The sequence below is a fragment of the Taeniopygia guttata genome, chromosome 22 (genome assembly GCF_048771995.1).
Source record: "Taeniopygia guttata chromosome 22, bTaeGut7.mat, whole genome shotgun sequence".
Lineage (NCBI taxonomy): Eukaryota > Metazoa > Chordata > Aves > Passeriformes > Estrildidae > Taeniopygia > Taeniopygia guttata.
The window spans coordinates 2,666,726-2,684,691 of record NC_133047.1 but is presented as its reverse complement, the minus strand read 5'-3'; positions in this window follow the sequence as shown (position 1 = coordinate 2,684,691).

The following is a 17,966-nucleotide window of genomic DNA, read 5'->3' as shown; positions in this document are numbered from 1 at the left end:
TAAAGGGCAGAGCAGCATAACTAAGTATTAATTATCAGCAAATAAACCCAAATAAAAGCCAAAAGCTGCAGGCAGGACACTCGCTGTCACCCTTAGGCACAGCCCCTCTGCACAGTGCCCTGGTTTTTGTCATAGTGCTGCTGATCTGAGCCTCTACTCACCCAGGATGTGCTGTCCTGTCCCACCCCGCTCACAGCAGGCAGCCAGATGGGGGAAATGGATTTACAGAAAATTCATAATAACCCTTTTTACAGAAAATTCATAACCCTGCCCTGAAATGATGTCTGGGTTTTGCCCAAGGGCTGCTCCTGGAGCTGCTCCCTGGACATGCAGCCCAGGGGTTCAAGGTGCTCCTGAGAACTCCAGCAGCACCTGAGGCCTCAGCTCAGAGCGTGGCAGGGAGGGACAGAAGGAAAAGGAGACAAGATTTGCAAGCTGGAGCTGCTTGACTGATTTGTTATTTATAAAACACCGACTCGGCGCAGCCAGCCTCGCTCAGACCTTGTTCTGGCACATGAAATCCTGGTTCTCATGCAGAAAAAGCTGCAGCTCCTCTGGTTAAAGGTTGAGGGGTGCCAGGGTGTGTTTCCCTGGAGCTGGGGGCTCACAGAGAGCACACGCCCTGCCAAGGCCCCTCCTGGTCCCAGCTGTGTGAGCAGAAAATATTTATGGGTTTGGCAAATCCTGAAAGATTCACCCAGGCTTTATAAATGGAAACTTAATATTGCAAAGGGCTTTGAGGCCTTCACGTGAAGAGCAGTGTCACTGGGATGGCAAAACAATTAACCATGATTTTCTAGGTCTGATTTTGGACTACCTGGATTTCAAAATATTCCCTGCTGTGATTGGGATGTGGCTTTTCTGTGGCCTTTTTTTGCAGCGTATGGCAACAAGAGAAGCAGAGGAGAATGGGGTTTTTGGATCACTCTGTGTTCCCTTCCATCCTGGGAATGCTCCGTCCATCACCCTCCAGGGCTGATGGTTAAATCTTGTAAAAGTTTCAATGCTTGGAATGAAATATTCCTTGCTGAAATTCAAGGTGCCCTCTGTGTGCTAACACCCAAAATCAGTTAAAATGTTTTTCCTCAGCAGAACACAACCAGCTGTTTCTTTCCTTAGAAAAGCAGTTTTATTGCTTTATTTCTTTTATTTTACTTGGCCTGGGCATTGATTTCTGCAAAAAAAAAAGAGGAGAATCAGCTCCATGAGAGGTGTCCTGTAGGGGACAGGAGGGGGACCAAGGAACCTGCTGAGATCTGGGGCCAGATCATTAAAGAAGAAAAGTTTTCATGGAGACACCGACTCTTTTTCAAGGCCTCCTGAATTCTGGCTGCCAATTCTCAGCTCAGGAGTGGAACTGACAGCCCAGACCCTGATTTTCCTACCAGATCCCTGATTTTTAGATAAGCTGCCTGAGCTGTGCCAGTGTTTTTCCAGCCCAGGTGAAACAAATTCTTGGCAGCAAATGAAAACCAGAGCAAAGCATGAAAGGCAGGCAAGTAGCAACTGGAGTGCTGCTTTTACCCAAGTGGGGAACTTGGGGAATGCTCCATCAGGGATCAGGATGTGCAAATGTCAGGGAGCGAGCTCAGCTCTCCCTGAAAGGTGGAGTTATTTCAGAAAGTCTTTTATTTCATTTTTTTTATCACCAAATCCGTGTTTTCCTTCTCATTTTCTCTCTTGCCTCACAGGGCCATTGATGGGGAGCCTGTTCTTCTCTGCCCCAAGCAGAATAAATTAAATAAAATTAAATTCTAATTGAGGCTGCAGCAGAAATTAACTCTCAGCCACATCAAACCCCCGATTCTGAGGTTGTGGGACAGATCAGAGCTGGGGAGAATTTGGGTGACTGAGGTTCACCCACATTTTTAGTGCTCTAAAAAAGTCATGTTACTCCTGGGTCCTTATAGCTGAAAGAGCAGCACATTTGCAAACGATCAGGCTGCAAAAGGAGAACCTTTCTCTACATTTCTAAATGCCTCTAAGCTTCTAAATGTGAAGTTAAAATCATTAAAAAGAAGCCCTGTTATCCTGTTATTGCAGATTTTTCTGAAATCTTTTTTTTTTTTTCTTTTTTATTTTTTTTTTGTGGCACAACTGAAGTTTAAGGCATGGAATTCTGGTGCCCTCCTGTGTCCAAATCAGAACTACAGCAGTTAAAGTGCTACTACAGCTAAAAAAAAAACCAAAAACCTGATGTTTTTTTCCTGGGATCATGTTTAAGAACTCTCCTGGATCAGTCTGGATCCTCTCAAGTCAGGCTTTGTGCATGTACAAACAGCAAAGAGGGCCCTTGAATAAACCAGGTTATAGTTTAGCAACAGAAAGGACGTGGAAACTGGAGAAAAAAATAATGAAGCCAACGAAAAAACTGCTACAACAAAAGCCATCTGTTCATTAATGTAATAAGTCATTCCCTCTGGAAGATGAATGATCAGGTCTGATAAGAACTGAACTCTTGATTTTCAGTCCCCAGCAGAAACCATACAGAAAAAGCAGCAGAGGATGGTGGATAATTAAATATGCAAATACCCCACAAAAAGGAGGAAAGCAGTGGGTTTATCCATCTGCCTGAACATGTTTGATCATGGAACAATGTTTAAGGAGTTGTCTGACAATCCCATTGCCCAGATATATTCTGTCTGAATATTCCACTGCACATTTTGTTACCCAGTTGTCTGCTAGTGTTGATTTTGTCCCTTGGTTTGCATTACCCTCTTGGCAGTTCATTTTGTGTTCTGTTGAGGTGTCAGCGTATTTCTAAATATTTTTTCAGCAAAACCACTCTTTACCTGCCACCCATTCCCCTGGCTCCAGCCTTGCTTTGAGGAAGGGCAGAGTTCATTAATTAAACTGAATTTACAGGCACCAGAACCCAGCTCTGATGGGGCCAAGGTGTGACAAACTTGTTCCCATCTGCAGCTGGACAGGGGAGGGAAAAATTGTTGTTTTATCCAGTAAAGAAATTACTTCTTTCCATCAGGTGAAACACACTGAACTGGGTTTGCTGGAGACAGAAACCTTGCAGCAATGCATGAGCTGCTGTGGGTTACACTGTTCTCTGCCTGTTCCTCTGCTGGAAACAGGATTTGTGCTCCTGAAAAAGTTGTTGCTTTTGTGTAAAACTACCAAAGTCGCAGGATTTGGACAGGAGATTTCCTGGGGACAGATCTTTAAAGGTGCTTAGGTGCTTAATGATGCTGAAAAGTGCCTTGTAGGAGTTCAAAAGTGCCTCAGGTTCCTGCTGAAAGGAATCCAGGAACAGTGAATTCCCCAGGAGCCATTCAGGTTTGGGTTTATAGTGTGTGCCAGAGCCGATTTGTAACTGCCCAGCACTCCCAGCTCAAACCCAGCAGCTGCAGAGACCCTGCCATGGAATCACTGGGGTTGGGAAAGTCCTCCAAGGTTGGAAAAGTCCTCTAAGATTGGGAAAAAAACACCAAACCCAACCTCAGCCTGTCCCACTGGCTATAGAATTTTATATTCTATCCTTCTGTAACTTACATATTAATTATTAAACTTATATTGTTCTATTGTACACATTGACATGAGTTTCTCGTAATATTTCTTAGGCCCCTGACCATAGTTTCTCATGATTATTCTTATGATTAAACAGTAATTATATTTAATTACTAAACAATCATCACATCTAACAATTATATCATTTATCATGTACCAGCTACACAGGTGCAGTTCCAGCAAGGTACAAGGCCTTCATGTACCTTGGCTATTTATTTTTTTTCAGGGCCTACTAATCTTATTTTTAATTTTAACCCTAAATCCCTATGATTTAAAAACCCTTTTACTGTCAACATGAATTCCACCTCACTGATACATTTGAAGCAGTGATGCCAAGACACTTCCCTACAGCAGAATTGTTGTATCTTCCTTTCAAGCAGCCCATAAATAGGTCAGCAAAGGTTGTGCTGCAGGTCCTGCTGAGAGTTTGATGGTGGGTTTTTCAAGTCAGTGGCCTTGGGTAAAATCTCACCATCAAAACTCTTGGGCTGGAAGTTGTGAGTATTTCTCGGAAATAAAAGAGCGAAAAAACTGAGCAGATATGGACTTTTAGTACTCCCAGCTTTTATTACAAAATATTTGGAGACAAACATTTTGTAATAAAAAACCTCTGCCACATCTTCCCTTCCCCTTCCCTCTGTTCCTCCCTCCAGCTCACGATTTCTAGAGAACTAAAAGGTCACAGGCTTGGGTTTGGCCTCTTGTTTCCAACCATATTAAAAATCTCACATTCACCCATTAGGTAATATTTTTTTTTCTGTGTAGGTAATGCCACAGAGCAGCTCCATGAATGGTTTGGAGCTGTGCAGAAGCAAAGGGAGCAGGGAGTTCTGCTGGCTTTGGAACACAGCAGACGTGTCCCCAGGGCAAGATGAGGTTTATGACTCTGAGAATCATCAACCTAGGCTCCCTGTGCTCTCTACCTTAGTAATTCCTGGGGAAATAAATGTTTTGTAGGAAGGTATTGCTGATAAAATACTGAATTTCAGTGCTGAGGTTCTGTGGGGCTTCTTCTGTCCTACTGTTCCCATTTACCGTGGAAATTAAATGGGTTTATAATCAGAGCCATAGGGACAGAGCTCAGTTTGTTTCTTGATGGAAGAATAAACTCTGCTATTGTGGCCTTTCTCACCAGCCTGTGGGAGGAATTTCACTGGGGAAAAAAGGCTAAAGAATAAAGGAAAAGATGAGAGAATTCCTAATTATTGCACAGCCAGGAGAGCTGGAGTGGGTTTGGGTTTAGCACTAAGAGCAAAAGGGTGTTTTGCCAACACTTGAGGAGCTGAGCTGATCAGGAGTGATGTTTGTTTGGGCTAATAAGATAAAAATTCAGTGAGATTTTGGCATCTTAGGCAGAAACTCTGCTTATTTACACCAGTGTGAATTCAGATGGAGTTTTCCCAGTTCCCCCCTTATTCCTGCACCTCTGTACCCTCAACAGAGTCGGGGCTACAGAACTGCCCTAAATCCAGGGGTGCAGCTGGATTCATTCATTCTGAATTCACTCTGAATTCAGAGTCTGGAACGAGAATTCCAGACTCTGAATTGACATTTTCCTTTCTGTGCCAGTAATTCTGCTCCTCCCTCCCTCCCTCCCTCCCCAGATCATGGGGAAGATTAAAAGGAGGAAGTTCTGGCAGGATTTTCATTAATAACCCCTGGCTAATTCCGAAGTGCCTGTTAGGAGGAGCCCTCTGCGGCGTCCATCCTGGATATTGATTATTTTATATTTAATGCAGCTCTTACATCTTTAATGCCTTGTTCCCGAAAGTGTCCTCAGCAGGGGGGTGGTGTGGTCAGATTTAATCAACATTTCCAAGGCTGGAAATGAGCTCCCAATAATTCTTGGGACGTGTCTTCAGCAGATGGCAATCAATGAGTGCCTTTTTTAAAAGCAGTAATATTTTATTTTATTTTTTTTTCTCCCATCCTCCTGGGAGGTTTATGTGAAAAGTGTTGCTATAAAATGAAGCCTCTGATTTTGGCAGTCAGGAGAGCAGAGAGGCAAAATCCTCTGTTTAAACTGGAAATGTGTTTGGGATCATGGAGCTGGAAGGGACCTTAAAGATCATCCAGTGCCACCCCTGCCACGCACCCCACAAGTTCCTCTCCCATCCCATGCAGGAGTAAAGTGTTTTTCCTAAGGAATTCAGATGCATTTTGTGCCCAAAAATGATTGTTCAGCCTTGGTTTACGAGTTGCTTCTCACAAAAAGTCAGCGACTTTTGGGTTGGGATGGGAATTTTCGATTTATCTGCAGAAAGCAAAGCAAGGAAGGATCTGAGTGCTCTCCCAGGATTTGCTGCTTCTTTATCTCTGCTGTCATATTTAATTATTGCTTCAGTAACAAATCAATGCTAATAAAAAGAAAAATGAAACCCAGATATTAGAGCTGGTAAGCTCAAGTGATTCTAGATCTCATCACAGATAATAAAGGACCAAAAAAACCACAAAAAATCCAGATTTTATGGCTCAGATTGATCTCCATTTAGGATGGAGCTGCAAAGCGCAGATGGGCTTGATTTTGCTGCAAATAATGAGTGGTTCTGTGCAACTCTTCAGAAGTATTAATTTACAACTTAAGGGCAGCATCTTCTTTGCATCCTCTCTAAACACAAATTCTCCATTTGCTTGCAGGGTTTGATTTATTTGCATAAGCAGCTTAGAGATCTTTAGAAGAAATGCTCTGAAAAAAAGCAGAAGCACATTTTAGAATTAAAAAAATAAAGTCTGTCTGCTTTTATGACTCAGCTGCATTTGCATAGGAGTAAATGAGCACATCAATGATACATTCAGAGCCCTAAGAATTTCTCCATTCATCCAATGCTGGCTCTTTTTATGAGTTTTATCTTTCTAATTTTTTTTTTTCATTTAACTTTATTTCCCTTTTGTCCCATTGAGAAAGTGAAAAGAGACATATTCCCAATACAGAGAAACAAAACTGAGAAACAAAAGCAACACAGTAATCTCTTTTCCAGGATACTGCTGCTTGCAGTGCTGCTGATAAGAGACTTGAGAGCTTGCAGTGTCCTCTAGAAATCAGTTCTCTCTGGCTGGGAAAAGGCCTTACATTTAAAGGAAATTAATTGTACTGGCACATTCAGGTTTGATTCTCCAGAGGATGGATTCTCCTGGGAACTCCTCCATTCCAGAAATCCAAGTTTGGGTGATATTGAGTGATACTGGGTGATACTGGGCGGTATTGGGTGATATTGGGTGATGATATTGGGTGATATTGGGTGATATGGGGTGTTATTGGGTGAGACTGGGTGATACTGGGCAGTATTGGGTGATACTGGGTGATTATATTGGGTGACACTGGGTGGTATTGGGTAATACCCTGTGATACTGGGTGATGATATTGGCTGATACTGGGCAACACTGGGTGTTTCTGGGTGATGATATTGGACAATACTGGGTGGTATTGGGTAATACTGGGTAATACTGGGTGATCTAGGGTGATATTGGGTGATACTGGGTGATACTGGGTGATATTGGGTGATACTGGGTGATGATATTGGGGACAAGATGGTGGAAATTGGGTGTGCCTTGTCCTTTTTCTCCTTCTTCATGCCCTCCATGTTTCACTGTGGTGTTGGCATTTTTCTGTTGGTTCAGGCTGGGGACACACTGTCCAACGTAGGTGACAGATATTGGCACGTTATTGTAAATCCAGCACAGGTAGTTTGTGGTATTTAATGTTTGTACCATCCCACTGAGGGCAGAGCCCCACACGCTGCCCTGCAGGACAGAGCTGCGGCAGGGCAGCAGAACATGTTAGAGATAAACAGAATAAACAACCTTGAAACCAGCACAGACCAATTATGGCTTCTGCTTTGGCAGCAGGGCTGACAGACAGAGACTTTCTACAATCTTGGAATCATCAATACCTCAGATTCCGACACAATCCCAGCCCCACTTCGGATCGAGGATGTCATACACGAATGTTTATTGATTTTTTAGTAAAATTGCCTGTTCTGAGTCCCTGTGGGAGCCCAGGAGGGCACTGGGAGGGGGCACTGGGAGGGGGCACTGCCAGCTGGGTGAGTGGCCGCTCACTCCATAGGTCCTGCGGAACTGGGAGGACTGGGAACCTCTGTCCTGCACGGAATGCTGAGAGCAGCGGCTGTGCCACTCTGCCCTGCACAGAAGGTGGCATCGTGTGACAAGCAGTGACTTTCTCCTGCAGGGAAGCAGCTCTTGCTGTTCCCAGCCCTTCATCCAGGCAGAGCCAGCACACTGTCCTCACCTCTCTGATCCCAGGGAATGAGCCCCAGGCTGGATGTGGCCCTGGCCAAGGAGAATTCCTGACAAATCTCAGTTCCTGAGGCTCAGGAGTGCTGGGCTGATGTCAGCTCGCTGTTGCCAGGCATTCAGAGCTGTACCCACTGCCTGGAGCAGGGAATCAACCCAGCAAGAAAAAGACAATAGAATTACTTGCTGGCAACTTGTAACTCGCTGTAGTGAGTGAGGAAAACCTTCTCTGTATCTTCTTGTTTGTTGGGATTTTAATTAGTGAGTTTTGTGTAGATATGGATGAGGAACAGCTCATCAATACCCTGACCCAGTAACTCAGCCCAAATCAGAGTTATCTCAACACAGCAGCCTAATTTTCCCAAAGATCCAGGAACCTGTGAGATGAGATGAGAGGAGAGGAGAGATGAGAGCTTTCAGCCCAGAATATTAACTCAGGGCTCAGCTGTGAATTAGAGACACACTACTTAAGAAACAGGGAAAAAACTGCACGAGAAGGATGGAGCCTTTTGTGCTAAGAGAAAGTAAACACATTTATGTTGCAGCATTTCTGAGAGAGAGAGGCCACGATTTATGTCTGGAATGAGATTTGAGCTACTCCAGTCCAGGCCTCAGATCTGGGCCTTGTGAGGCCTCCGAGCCTGTGGCACAGTTAGAAATTAAGCGTTTGTGGTACAGTTAGAAATTAAGAGTTTGTGGTGCAGTTAGAAATTAAGAGTTTGTGGCACAGTTAGAAATTAAGAGTTTGTGGTACAGTTAGAAATTAAGAGTTTGTGGCACAGTTAGAAATTGTATTAAGGTGTGATGGGGAGCACTGGGCTGTCTGGGTGTGAAGTAGTACAGGTTTATAGTGTGAGGTTTAGGCCACCTTAAGACAAAGACAAACAATGTTGGCTTGCCAATGAGAGTAAACTGTAAACTATATAGAAGTGTATATAAACTGCCATCTTCTCACTAATAAAGGGAGAACATTGCATTAATCACATTGATTGGATGTGTGTTCTGTCCTGTCCAGCTTTCCCAATTTATGAGGTCCCTGGCTTTGCATTTCTTCCATCAATCCCTAATTACTGATCCAAAGTGTGCGCTGGAGAGCCAAGGAGAGTGGAGGAGTGACCTGCTGTGTGTCAGCCTCACTCTCTGCCTGCTCTGACCCCTCTCCAGCTCCTGAATGTTCCTCACAAGGCACAAATCCATCAGCTGCAGCCCAGCTCTGCCAGTTCAGGGCTGTGATTCAGCTCCCAGTGAGCCCCAGCTCAGGCACATCAATGGACAGGTTCAGGGCAGGGAGGCAGAGCAGAGAAGAGTGGAGCTGGCATTTGATGATCCCCAGCCCTGTGAACATGGAAAGGTTTTGTTCAGCACTGCAGGAGCAGACTGAGCTCCTGGGGAGGTTCCTGATCCACTTTGCCAAGACAGAGGGACTCTGTCCTTTCTTCTACAGCAGAAAAGGAAAATTCAAAGAGCTTTTTCTGCCCTGTGGCTGCTTCCCAACTTCACTGATTTTGGAAATGTCAGTGAAAATAGTGATTAGAAAATCCATTGTGAGAAGAAATTCTCCACTGAAGTCCCCATTCCAGCAGGGATGTGCTGCAAATACTCAGAGCTGTCTGCTAACATAGGTTTAATTTCATATAGAAGCATTCCAGTCTTATTAACAGCACTGCTGTAGTAGTACACCATCCTTAGCCAGTATAAAATATTCCACGTTTTGTTCTAAAGGAATCAAGGGCTGAAAAAAGACCCAGCTGCTGGAGATGGTGCAGTTCAGCACAGCTCTGCTGCTGGAAAAGAACAGCAGGAGTTTCTGGATTACCTGAGCTCTGATCAGGCATTATTCCCATCCCAGAGCACAGCAGAGGGAATGCAGGACAAGCCTGAATCACCTTGAGTGGCTGAGAACAAAAGCCAAGCAGCACAGAGAGTGCTGGCAGAGCCAGTCCACTTGAGACTCAGGAGAGAATACCTAAAAATGTCCCAGCTCCCAGTTTACGTCAATGCTGGCACTCTTACATCTGACATTACATAAGATCAGTGCATCCCCAGGATGTGCCATTGTCTCACTCATCTGAGCTTTAAAGCTGCCACAGTTCCCTCCTCTTCTGTTTCGATTCGGATTTCAGAGGCCAACAAAATAATCTTTTTCCAGCTCTTTCCCTGGAAAAGAAATATATTTTTTAAAATAAATAATCTTTTTCAAAATGATCTTTTCCCAGCCCTTTCCCCAGATGCAAAACCCAGCCCAGCACCCCCAGGTTGGCTTTCAGGCCACCCCTGCACATTCTGCTGAGTAACCTGCCCTGGCTCTAGCTGGGGAGAAGGATGTGCCCAGGAATGAAGCATCTGTCACTTCTTTGGCTCTAAACTGTGCTGCAGGACCTACACCTGCTGGGTCAGCTCCTGAGCGGATGTTTCTGACATTTCAGTCACCACATTTAAGCCGAGAACGGGGCTAAATCCCTTATTAACAGCTAATTTGCAATCAGGTTTAAGGCCCATGAATTGTAAATGCAGGCGAACCCAATGGGAAGAAATGACCATGTCTGACTCAATTCAGAAGGCTGAATTATTCCTTTATTATAACCATGCTCAAATACATTAATATGCTGTATCAAAGGAGGATACTAAAATTACATACTACCTTCTCTGACCCTATCTCTAACTCTGACACAACTCGTGACCCTCTCTGAGAGCCCAGCCCCAGGTGGGTTGGGTTGGGTTGGGTTGGATTGGATTGGGCTGGATTGGATTGGATTGGATTGGATTGGATTGGATTGGATTGGATTGGATTGGATTGGATTGGATTGGATTAGATTGGGTTGGATTGAGTTGGATTGGATTGGGTTGGATTGGATTGGATTGGATTGGATTGGATTGGATTGGATTGGATTGGATTGGATTGGATTGGATTGGATTGGATTGGGTTGGGTTGGGTTGGATTGGGTTGGGTTGGATTGGGTTGGGTTGGATTGGATTGGGTTGGGTTGGATTGGGTTGGGTTGGGTTGGGTTGGGTTGGATTGGGTTGGATTGGATTGGGTTGGGTTGGGTTGGATTGGGTTGGGCTGGGTTGGATTGGATTGGATTGGGTTGGATTGGCCATCAGGCTCAAACAATCCTCACCAGAATCCAACCAAGCACTCACCCCAGGTAAACAATTCTCCAAACACATTCCACATGGGAAAAACAAGGAGCAGAAATAGAAATTATTTTCTCTTTCATTTCTCTCAGTGCACCTCTATGAAAAATCCTGAGAGGGAATGAAACGTGCTTGCCACACCCATGGTGTAAATGTCCACCTGAAGAATTTTTTGCGCTGTTTTGGGGTTATTTTAGCTCCGGTCCTGCACAGATCCTGCATTCCCTGGGAAGGAGGCAGGCAGGCAGGGCTGGCTCCTGCCTGGGGAATGGCACTTGGTGGCACCAGAGCTCGTCGGAAGGAAGGGAGGAGAAGGCACGGATGAATCAGCAGCATTCCTCTGCTGATGCTGATGCTGATGCTCGCTGGGCTCCGGAACGTTTTGCTCTGTTCCACCCCTCCCCGAGCTCCCCATCCCAGCTCTGCCATTCCCCTGGAAATGTCAGCGCTGTCTAACCCTCAGTGAAGTGTCTCTGCTTCCTGCAGCCCCCTCTGAAGTCTCCACGGGGTTTCAGAATTGTGAATTTTCACAGCATCCGTGGGAACAGAACAACTTCTCCCGTTCCCAGTGCCAAAAGTACAGCAATCCCTTCTGGGGCAGGCAGGGGTGATGTCTGCTCTCCCCAAATTGCAGGGATTGATCCCGCAATCAGCCCTCGCCAGGAGCTGGGAGGTTTGATCTGAATCCCACACATCCTGCAGGAGCTCATGCATACCCATGAGCCCCAGACATGAATGTGTGAGAATGTGTGAGCTGCTATTAAAGCAGCAATGAAATTATAGTTTTATTGTGGTTAAGTATCACTCTCGGATTTAGGTTAAAAAAAAAAAAAAAAGGCATCTCCAGCTCCTCAGAAGGAAGATCAAGTCTCAGATGCATTTTGTGATCAAAACCTCAATTAAAAAAGGATGAGATTTGGAGCAGCGAGTGCAGCTGGTGACACTGGGATTGTTCTGGGAGCGGCACTTTGTGTCTGCACAGCGAGGAACTGCAAGGTGTGCTGAGGAAATGTCTCTAAAAATATCTGCAAACACTGTCTATCAAGTTTAGAACAAACAAATTCCCCAGGATTTTAATGTGATATTTCTGCCACAGATGGCTGTTTTTATATAAAGAGAACGAGCCCTCAGGGAGGCTGGGGAAAGCTTTGGATCCCCAAAGCATTCCATGGAAAGCTTTGGATCCCCAAAACATCCCATGGAAAGCTTTGGATCCCCAAAGCATCCCATGGAAAGCTTTGGATCCCCAACCCTCACAGCAGCAGTGGGTGCCCAGCCCAGCCCCTCCAGTTCTGAAGGCATAACACACACTGTCAAAATAATTTCTGTCTTAATCCTCTACAAGCTGCTTCTCGGGACTTTTAGAAGCCAGCACCTTTCATGACCACACATCAGATGAGTTTAAGGGACTGTTAAAAATGCAAAGGCAGCTCAGCAGCCCAGTGATCTCCGTGTAAGTGCCACATCCAGCAGATTCTGCAGAGGTGTTGGGTGAGTGTGAGGCTCAAACAGGGCGAGATGCTGCGGGTTCTGCATCCCTGTCTGGCTCCTTTTTGTGCCTTTTAACCCCCTAAAGCACAGGCTCAGGGACAGACCCCTGGGCTGGGTGTTGGCAGAGCTGGGGGATGTGCTGGGAGAAGTTTCCCACCCTTCCTGGGCTAATTTTTGTTTCACATCAAGGTGCAGACAAATTCTCTGTCTGAGAGTGCCACCAGCTGCAATTGTCATTAACTGAAGAGGGTTAATGAGGCAGCAGAGCCCTCACTGCAGCAGAGACTGCAGCAAGTGGCTGGGCACACCCAGTTAAAGATGCAGCACATCCATCCTGCTGCCCTTCAGCTTTGCTCCATCCCCTTGCTGCAATGCTGGCATCAAACCCAGAGCTTAAATATTTTCAGGGCAAACTGCCTCAAAAAAAAAAAAAAAAAAAAAAAAAAAAAAAAAGGCAGAGAAATGTGGGGTTGGAGCCAGAAAAATCCAGGTAGGAGTGATCTGTGTTTGCTGTAACTGCCCCTTTCCTCCTAACAAAGTTCCAATAGATATTTATGTGCATGTGGGCATGAAAAGGATATTTTTGTTTGTTCTTTTTCTCTCCTTGCTGCAGGCAGCAGGGTTTGAAATGCCTGCCTGGGAATCCAAGTTCCTGGATCCTCACTGCAAAGCTCCACTACAATGCAGGAATGACACTGCAATTTTCCCAAGCCCAGCTGGTTTATCTGGCAAACTGAGGCACAGGCTCCAGATTAACTCTCTCCCAGGCTCTGATTTTGGTGAAGAATTAGCTATTTGTAAACCCAGCTCTGCTTCAGAAAAGGCTTTTGGCCAGAAGGAAGAAGCAAAAGTGGAACTTTGCTGAAGTTAATCAGAGAACCATCTCCTAAAGGAATGCCTTTGACTTTTAATTTCTCAAGTGACCTGAATTTCTTTCCAGGATAAGAATCTGTGTCAGATCACCAAATAAATCCATCTATTCCACACAAATATTTCACTTGGATTGCTGCTCTTTGGAAAAATCTCCGTGGCAGGATCTGAGGAAGCTGCACAGGACATTCTGCAGTCCCCTAATTTTGATCTGTCACTGGTGGGCAAGGGAGCTGCCCCAGAGCATAAATTAGAGCAGTTCCCGAGGTCAGAAGGGATTGGAATCTGGGAAGAGGCAGAGCAGCATCCTCCTCACTCCCTGTGAAGGGCAGCCCAGCTTTGGGAGCTCTGGGATTTGTTGGTGCCTCTGCAGCAGGAACAGGAGGATGCAGTCGGTGTCCCTTTCATGGGAGGGGTCCCAAAATGAGGAAGTCAATGAAGTCTTCCTCGTTCTGACCATTTCTCAATGCAAATTTGACAAATGAACTCTTGGTAGAACTCCCATTCCTTGTCTTCAGTTGGTTTCAGAACAGAGGAGGCCCACAATTGTCTTATGTTCCTAAAAGCTCTTTGTCAGTTTGTGTATTCTTCATTATAAACCCAGCTAACTAAACATTGTGCTGACAAGCATTCAGTTATTAGTTAACTACTAACTCCTAACTTAATCAAGGCCTACTCATTAATTATTATTATTTTAATTAACTCTACTAAGGCTTATTTCTAACTAAAATCTTAACTCCTCTAAAATCTCTAAATTCCTTAAAATTTAAGTTTCAAAGTAGTACAGGTTTATAGTGTGAGGTTTAGTCCACCTTAAGACAAAGACAAACGATGTTGGCTTGCCAATGAGAGTGCCTTTGTAAACTGTAAACTATATAGAAGTGTATATAAACTGCCATTTTCTCACTAATAAAGGGAGAACATTTGATTAATCATATTGGTTTGACGTGTGTTTGTCCTGTCCAGATTTCCTGTCTTATGAGGATCCTGGAGTCCTCATAAGACATATAACCATTTCTGGGTATAACCATTTCATAACCATTTCTGGCTGTGGCAGAGCCAGGGCCCAAAAAGGGATTTAAGCAGAGACCCCCCTGAGAAGGGAGCAGGGTGGGTGCAGGGGAGCCTGGCTCATTTCCAATCCCATTTCCGTGCCAAATCCCGGCCTGCAGCCACATCTGCTGAGCCTGCAGGAGCAGGTGCCCTTGTAATGTGATCTGCAAGGCTTTTAAACCTGCATTGATCAGCTGCAGGGCCTGAGCCTATCGATTGATTTCCTTATTGGGGCCTGCAGCTGCACAGTCCATCAATGGGCAGGGAGCAGCAGCATGGTCTGATCCCCAAAGCCCTGCTGCTGCTGGGATGGGCTTCAGGAGGGAAATGGAACTTTAAATGGCACTCCAGATGACTGGACTGCAGGCAATTATCTTCTAGCCAGCTTCCAGCTTGATTCTATACATTATTTATCCTCTGGAGGCACGCTGGGCTTTAGTTCTAATCCAGGAAAACATAATGGGAGCTACACAACAGCTCTGAAAAGCAAAGCAAGGTCAGGGCTCTGGGCAGGCCTAAAACACTGCAAGAAAAAACTTTTGGAGGAAAATGTATCACCAAATAGCTGGAATATGGGCGTGTTGTTAAAAAAAACCCTCTGAATTCTCTAAAAATTCTCAATAAATCTGGATTTGACTCCCAGCTTTTGGGAGGCAAGGATCAATTAGAGCAGCCTCTAATTAATTAGAGCAGTAGTTGATGTTTTGCTCTCTGGGCAGGAAGAGCCTGTGTGAAGGAAGAGAACTGGAGTGAGGACAGCTGATGGGTTTTTTCCAGGTGTGGAGCTGTCACTGCAGAGCACTGAACGTGCCTCCCTCCCCAGGGAGTGACAGGAGCCTGGGCAGGGCTGGGGGCTCTGCCCCTTTTGAGGAGAGCACCAAAAATGTGCCCTAAGCACCCCCAATATCCAACCCAGCTTTATCTGCTCCTTCTAATCCATGCCACCATTCCTGCTGGTGCAAAGGGGGCAGATGGGCCTCAGTAAATCCAGGGTTTTCCCTGGATTTATTCCAGGGAAATTCCAGTTTGATCCTCCTGCTCAGCCCTTGCTGGGGCTGAAATCAGGAATATCCATCACATCTCACATCTGCCCCTCGCCCAGACCCCATCCTGGTCTCCAGGAACAATTCATTGCTGACCCTTTAAGCCTCCTTCCTTCTGGGTAGCCAAAAATGGGGGATGTGTCTTTGTTCACAATTCATTCCCCCCGTGGCCAAGGCTGAGGTCAGCAAATGGCATTTGCTAATGGTCCCTCCACCCCCCACCCCCCATTCCTCAAGGGCAGATAATTTAATAGAGCTATGTCTATATCCTTTAATAAATTAAATTTAAAACATTGCAGCAGCTGCACGTGGAATAGAATCTGCAGGCTGTTCAGCAGAAATTTATTACTTTATTCCTGCTTGTTCCAGGCAGGTGCATCTCAAAGTGGGGGCAGTGGATGAGAGCAGCCCTGCCTTACACCACAACCAGGTGTAAATCCAGGGAAATCACAGACCTGGGCTCTGTGTAGGTGCAGCTGGGCAGATTTTTGTCCTCTGTCGTTTTTTATTGGAGTCACTCTTCATGTTCCACAAGAACTGGGATTTCTGGGGTGGCAGTGGGGCTGAATTCAGGTCTCTACCCTGCTGTGGAAGTGCTCAGGAAATCACCTTCAGACATCTCTGGTGCTGCTCCTAAAACTGTTCCTGTTGCTGCCTGGGTTTCTGGAGCAGGGGAAGATTTGGTTTTGTGTCAAAGCTGTAAAATTTCCTGTCCAGGGAGGGGCTGATCCCCAGAAATAAACCCAACCTCCAGACCAAAATCATCCTCTTGCTCTGACACCTTGAAACTGCCAGGGATTTTATTTTAAAATAAAAAAATCCTGAGCAAGGCACAGGTAATGAGAGACAGTGTCATATCCATAACAGAGATAATGTTAATAAATTTAACATTTTCTTTAACATTCTGATAGCCAGGCTCTGACTCGGTGTTTCAGCCCATGCTCCCTCCTTCACAGCGCAGTAATTAATCAATTCACTCATTAATAACCTCACCATTGGTAACGTGTACCACAGAGAATATGAAGATTTTCCTCAATGGGGTTGATAAAGCTGGAATAAACCCAGCCTGTTCCAGCTCCTGCTGCCCAGGAGGGGCACTGGGAATGCTCAGGGATTTCACTGGGCCCATCTGCAGCTCCCCAGCCCAAAACCCAGCTCGGTGTGTCATGGGGGGATTTTAGTGCCCAGCCCAGCCCAGAGTGCAGCAGTGGCTGCAGCAGGGCTCAGGTGGCAAATCTGCATCCCAATTATCCTGGGCATGCAAAGCCAAATTTGTGCCTTGCTGTGGAAATCCCTCTGTCAGCGTTCAGGAACACACAGAGCCACGGGGTGTGGTTCCACGCAGGTGCTTTTATTGAGAGCTCTGAAATCAGGGGCACAGACCCAAATCTGACTCCCACACAGCTTTCAAGCTGAACGTATTTTATATTCTATCCTTATATAACTTACATATTAATTATTAAACCTATATTGTTCTATTGTATACATTGACATGAGTTTCTCATGATCTTTCTTAGGCCCCTGACCACAGTTTCTCATGATTATTCTTACGATTAAACAGTAATTATATTTAATTACTAAACAATCATCACATCTAACAATTATATCATTTATCATGTACTAGCTACACAGGTGCAGTTCTAGCAAGGTACAAAGTCTTTGTGTACTCAGGGTATTTATTTATCTTTTCAGGGCCTACTAAGCTTAATTTTCCTTTTAATCCTAAATCCCCATGATTTTAAAACCCTTTTATCTGGTGTAATGAGGAGATGTCACTCTGCACATGTCACTGCAGGGGCTGGCACAGGGCAGGGCACACGCAGCAATTCCCACTGGGACAGACACAGCTCAGCTTCTGCAGCAGAATCAATATCAAACCATTAACACAAGGCACTGAGAGAAATGTCCCCATTTGGGGTTCATTTTGCAGGGGTCTAATTTTGGAGCAGCTCATGAGGAGCCAGTGGGTGTCTGTGGTGTTTTTAATGAGCAAATGCAACAGGAACATCCTTTGGAATCATTGCCAGGGCCACTGAAATAATCTTAACTCCATATTTAGCTGGGACAATCCAAAACTCCTCTGAAGCTGATTCATGTTTTTGATGCATCTTGAGATCTGCAAATGAAAAGCTCTAGAAAAAGACAATGTTACCCTCTATTATCTATATGATAATATATTATTATCATATATAGGAACAGCCTCTGAAATTAAATCACTGCGAAAACATCAATGCTTCATCTCCTCTTCATTTTCCTCCATCCTTTAATTCTATTTCTTTGATGAACTCTTACATTTCAGGAGCCTGGGCTTTAATGCTCCTTTTGGAGCTGCACAAGGTGTGGTAGGAACGAGCTGCTCCCAGAGGAAGTCTGAGTAAAAAACATAGCTGGAGGCAATGAATGATCCACAGAATCCCAGGCTGGTTTGGGTTTGAAGGGACCTTAAATCCCACCTGCCACGGGCAGGAACCTTCCCTTGGGCCAGGCTGCTCCGCCCAGCCTGGCCTTGCTGCATCTTTCCCCTTCCCATTTCCCCCAAAGCTGCACAATGGACAATTTCTGAGAGTTGTACTGAGCTCTTTTGTGGCAGTCCCAGAG